The sequence below is a fragment of the Aulostomus chinensis genome, chromosome 9 (genome assembly GCF_037954235.1).
Source record: "Aulostomus chinensis isolate RoL2024-O1b breed Wild chromosome 9, RoL_Achi_v1.0, whole genome shotgun sequence".
Classification (NCBI taxonomy): Eukaryota; Metazoa; Chordata; class Actinopteri; order Syngnathiformes; family Aulostomidae; genus Aulostomus; species Aulostomus chinensis.
In genome coordinates this window covers 17907499-17913634 of record NC_141328.1, presented here as the reverse complement: position 1 = coordinate 17913634, position 6136 = coordinate 17907499, and the positions used below count along the sequence as shown (strand labels likewise).

General features: G+C 43.5%; 1 pseudogene; it reads left to right on the top strand.

Moving 5' to 3' along the window:
• The first annotated feature begins 4321 nt into the window (after positions 1-4321).
• Positions 4322-5470, top strand: LOC147256144 (eukaryotic initiation factor 4A-I pseudogene; annotated as a pseudogene).
• Positions 5471-6136: the final 666 nt, after the last annotated feature.

The window sequence follows — 6136 nt, the reverse complement described above, 5'->3', positions numbered from 1 at the left end:
GACCTGGTTAGTATTTTGGAGAAGTCCTCACCATCGTGAGATTGGGCAACATTTGAGTCACATTCACTAATTCTCAGGAAGCATTACAGTACATCGATATCACTATCATTGGTCTTCTGGTCTTATGGAAATATTCGGGAAAATTTCAAATACTTGAGCTGCCTCTGTGGCCCTGTTGAGGTCAATAACAAATCTGGCAGCATACGTATCGAGAAGTTTAGCAGAGTTAGCTTTTCGTCATATTTTATTTTTTTGTTTTTGGAACAGTTTTGTAGTAGACATTTCTATTTTTTTTTTTTTTTTTAGTGATTGATACGTCTTCCTGGGCATCTTTGCAATCTATTTGTGTCAGTGTGTAGGTGGCTCGCCATCCACACTCCAAAAGGCACATCCTGCTTATTCACACTCATAGCGTTAGACTTTGAATAATTACCAGCTTTTTAAAATCAAGTATGAGGAAATATCATATATTCATCTTATTTTCCACTTTCACGGATTTAACTTGGTTCATTAACACCAGTCAGGATCCTAAACATGAAATAATCAATGACTTTAAGAATTTTAATGTGTGAAGACCCTCCTGTTTTCATGATTCCACGATGGAGAGAGACAAGGGCTTAGGATCTTTAGTACAGAAATAAATGTTTTAACTACATTCAGCGACACACATACGATCAAATATCCTGGTACTTCTAACTTTGTGAGGACTTCCTTTATTACAATACGTCCCCTAGCTCCTTACCCTAACCTTAGCCATCACACCAATTGCCTGAGCCTAACAGCCCATAGCTGAGTTCTTACTAGCTAACTGGCTTAAAACCTAGTTTTGACTCTCAAAAAAGCCTTATGAAGTTATAAGGACCCTCTAAAATGTCCTCACTTCCCAAAAAGGTCCTTGAAAAATGGATTATGATACTGTTAGCAGTACAACAGTATTGTACAACAGTGTGCAACACACACACACACACTGTACTTACATCCTTGTGAGGACTCTCATTTACGTGATACATTCCCTAGCCCTTCACCCTAAACCTAACTAGCTCAACTGACTGCCTGACCCTAACCTTGATCCTAAACCTAACCTGAACCTGATTCTAACCTCCACCCTAAAACCAAGTCTTGACCTTCAAACGGCCCTTTGAGGAATGTCCTCACTTTCCAAAAATGTGCTCACTCTGTTGGTTTAATACGTATTCTAGTCCTCAATACGTAGCAACTACAAGAACACACACACGCACACACACACACACACACACACACACACACACACACACACACACACACACACACACACACAAAGCCCCCCTTGAAAGCCATCCCTGCATGCAGCCCCCCCTAGTGGATATAGTGAAAATGGCATCTGCTCCACAGGCCAAACAAAAAGTAAAAAGTGGAAAATCTTAAGGTAAAAGCCCAGAATAAACCCCAGAAAAGGTATAATACATGTGTTTATGCTCTGCTGGCTGTGGGAACTAAAAACTGCAGTTTAAATGGGATCATATGACACATGCCCTGCACTCAACAGTACAAATGAAACAGAATGGAATGTAGAATCTTTACTGGAGCTGAGGGTAAACTTCTAAACCCCCACACAATACAAAACCTTACGCCATAACCATTAACACAACAAACATCTTTTTTTTTTAATAAATCAAAAAAATGAATACAGTGTAAAATGTGATAACCAGGCTGAGAGAATCCGATTTGGCAAACTCATCAAGTAGCCTAGCGTTGTGTGGCAGCTCGATCTTCTCACATCAACATGAACAATCCAGAATCATCTGTTTGTACGTTCCATCATCTTTGACTGAGGTTTTGTCCTGTTGAATAAAAAGATCAAGACGAACCTCAAAAAGTGTTTACCATCATTTGCTTTTATTTTCTTGTGCAAAAATTTGGATATCCCCTCCCCCCCAAAAAATGCAGCGTCACATTCATGTTTATAAAAAAGAAAAAGAGTCGTAGAGAAGGCGACATGCAAACGTGCAGCATTTTGACTCATAAACTTTTCGTTGAAACAAAGACCGCAGATGCACACTACTGCATTACGGTCAATACGAGTATCCGAGTCAGTTTTGTTCTCACATCATCGGCTTGAAATAACTGTAAACTGCTACCATGTTAGGTCACTTTCAGCATCTGGTGTTCACAAAAAGGAACTGGAAAAAAAAGGTCAGTGTGACATCAGTGCTCAGGTTACGTTCAGGGAAACTTGCAGGTCGTCACATGGTGAGATGTAAACATGTCACAGGGATCATGACTGAGGTTTTGAGTTGGTGATCCAGTTTCCTCTCAGTCTTGATCAAATTACAGAAATCCGCTGTGCTGTGTGTGTGTGTGTGTGTGTGTGTGTGTTTTAAGTGTGTGCGTATGGGCATGTGAAGAAACAGTCCTTTTGTATAGACATATACAATCAAGTCTACCAACATGAGACAGTTCCCTGTCAGATGGTTGAACATGTGTTGCCCTGCCACCAGATGGCAGTATTGCACTTGTTTCTACTTCATGTTGGCTTGATTTCCCTTTGACTTCCATTCAGGTTATGTAAGATTAAGTTTGGTCCGGTGTACTTTGCCCGTCACTATCAGAGCTCATAATCTGCCATTAACAGCTGCTCACTCAAAACATTCAGAGAAGCGGGTCACACCTCTTTCAACATGAGACTCAATTTCAATACAATGACCAGATCATTGAATATTGATAGGGGACATTAGACTTAACATGATTTTTCAAATAATTTATGGGTACTTTGTCAAATCTATTCAAGGTCTATTTTCTCACTTGTTCACACACTTTTGCTTTTTGATGCTACATTATCATTGTCGTGTAAATACTTTTTTTGAAAAAGGAGATATTTCTAGATAGTTGGAGACTATACAGTTATCAGGGAATTTTAATTGTGTTCATTGATTTAAATTTTTTATTAGCAATCTCATATCCTGTCAACAGTTCAGCTAAAAACGCGTCCAGCAAGCTAACCACCAGCCGGAGAGGAAAGCCAAATAATTTAAATCCTGGCTGTTAATGAGTTAACGAGTGCGGTCTAGTTCAGTGATTCTTAACCATAGGGCCGCGGCCCAACAGTGGACCACAAAAAACTTTCAGTTCTTCACCTGTGGGCCGCATGACTGCAATGCAGTTTCCCACCACGTGGTAGCGGTGAGGTGTCAACCAGTTATTTAACACGCTCCAATAAGCCACACCAGAAGAAGAGGATTGTTTCTACAAAAACAACTGTTTCTATGATAACATCAACTGAAAAACTGTTAGCAAAAAAAAGTTCATAACGAGAAAAAGAAAAAATGATGAGTGTGAGGCCGGCCCCTCCTCAAGTAAAAAAAAATATGCGCAAGTAAAACCCGACTTCATTGGGTTCGGCTTTATTAATGGAGGTAGTGAGGAAGAGCCGAGAGCTCAGTGTGTTGAAAGTGAGCTGACGTTATCCAACGAAGCACTGATGCCTTCAAAATTAAGGAGTCATACGGAGACCAAACACACATAACTTGTGGGAAAACCGGTGGATTATTTCAAGAGAAAAGAAGCACGGCTACAGATCCAGAAACGATCCATCGTATCACTGACTTGAAACACTAAATGTGCTTTGAAAGCAAGCTACTTGGTAGCCAGATGTGTAGCGCAGACTAAGAAAGCGTTCACCATACAGAGGATATAATTTTGCCTGCTGCTGTGGCTGCTTTTAGGACTTCTTAACTGTCAGTAAGGTAAGAAGTCCTAAAATTTGTCTGGAAAAAAAGGAAAAACAAAAACCTGAATGCAGTGATTATTTTCATATGTCTGAGAGACAGGTTCAAGTCTCTTATTGAGAGGTGAAGTTATTGTTATTCATTTGTCACAGATTTAAAGAGGAATGTTTAATTCTTCCATGCAAATTCAAATTGATCAGCAGTATTTTAGTTTGCACTTTATATTTTATTGCAGTAGGCGGAGCCTATCCCAGCGTGTACAGGCGTGAGGCGGGGTTCACCCTGGACAGGTCACCAGTCCATCACAGGACCAACACATAGAGACAGACAACCATTCACACTCACAGTCACACCTACGGTCAATTTAGAGTATCAATCAGCCTCGTCCCCTCTTGATGTCTTTGGACTGTGGGAGGAAGCTGGAGTACCAGAGAGAACCCACACAGGAACAGGGAGAACATGCAGACTCACACAGAAAGATCCTGTGCTGGAGCCAGGACTCAAACCCAGAACCTTCTTGCTGTGAGGCGACAGTGCTGACCACTGCACCACCGTGCTGCCCACAGCTCCCTTATATCTAAAAAATTTTAAGGTCAACAACAAATAACTAGAGGATCATGAGAGCAACTGGAGCGGTGGACAGTTTTGAGAGGATGTACCTGCGTCAGGATCTCCTCTGCGGCATTTACAGCTACGGGCTGGAGATGCCTACAGCCATTCAGAGGAGAGCAATAATCCCTTGTGTTCAGGGTTACGACGTGATTGCCCAGTCCCAGTCCGGCACTGGGAAGACGGCCATGTTCGCCATATCTGTTCCTCAGCAGATCGACACAAGACTGAGGGGCACTCAGGCTGTGGTTCTTGCCCCCACAAGAGAACTGGCTCAGCAGATCCAGAGAGAGGTGCTGGCCCTGGGCGACTACATGGGAGCCACCTGTCACACCTGCATTGGAGGGACCAACGTCCGTCGGGAGGCTCAGAAACTGAGAGCTGAACCTCCTCGTGTGGTCATTGGAACCCCCGGCCGCGTGCTTGATATGCTGGACCACAAGCACCTCTGCACCCGGTTTGTCAGGGTGCTGGTCCTGGATGAGGCAGACGAAATGCTGACAAGAGGTTTCAAACAGCAAATATACCAGCTGTTCCAGATTCTGCCAAGCGCCGTTCAGGTCATCCTCCTGTCGGCTACCATGCCACCAGATGTTCTGGAGGTCACCAGGAATTTCATGCGCAACCCGGTCAAGATCCTGGTCAAGAATGAGGAGCTGACCCTTGAGGGCATCGGCCAGTTCTATATTAACACTGGAAAGGAAGAGTGGAAGCTGGAAGCACTATGCGACTTATATAAGACGATGACTATTAGTCAAGCCATCATTTTCATGAGCACCCGACGGAGAGTGGACTGGTTAACCAGAGAGTTAACTGCCCGACAGTTTACCGTGTCAGCACTGCATGCTGTGATGGATCAGCGTGAAAGAGATCTCATCATGAGAGAGTTCCGCTCCGGGTCCAGCAGAGTCTTGATCACGACTGACGTGCTGGCAAGGGGGATTGACGTCCAGCAGGTTTCGCTGGTTCTTAACTACGACCTGCCAACCAATGTTCGAAGCTATCTCCATAGGATCGGACGAAGGGGGCGATTTGGCAGAAAAGGTGTTGCCATCACCTTGGTGACAGACAGGGACAAGCACACCCTGAACAACTACGAGAGTTTCTACAGCACCAGAATAAAGGAGGTGCCCCTGGACGTGGCCGATCTCCTCTAGAAGCCTCCAGCTACCACGTGCCATATTCAGTTGTAACACAATGTTTTAATGATTGTTCATGTCCTTAAATAAAATATAAAAATGTATTCCTGTCTTTGGTCAAAGTTGATGATGTTGAAGTGACTGCCCTTTGCTCAGCTGTATTGTATACATCCCCCCCCCAAAAAAACAATTAACAAATGTGACACTGATGGGTGGGGCTGCTCTGGTAAAACCTGTCACGAGAGTTGGTGGGATTCCTGAGCAATGATAATTCAAAACAGTTGTTGAGTGCGGACCTCACATCGCTGAAGGAGCCAAACATCAAGCAGGTCCTCCTTTATGTACTCTTAAGTTGTACTGCAGTACTGGCTGTGCTATGACGTATTCATAGTGCTGAGTTACCGCGGCGTTAGTTCATTTTTGAATAGGCCCCCAGTCACTTTGTCCTTGGAAAATTGGGCCCTGAGGTCAAAACGTTTAAGAACCCCTGGTCTAGTTGATCTGCCCCCCGATGACAGTGGCGACGACAGCAACGTAGTGAGACGACAAGATGATGGAATGAGATTTGTAATCAACGAAAGAAGTTTCAGTGCATTTCAGCAAGCGAACTCCACCGTCACACTCAGGAGTTTTACTTTGAAAAGATGTCTCGAAACAGACAACTTTGTTGTGTTCAAATGCACT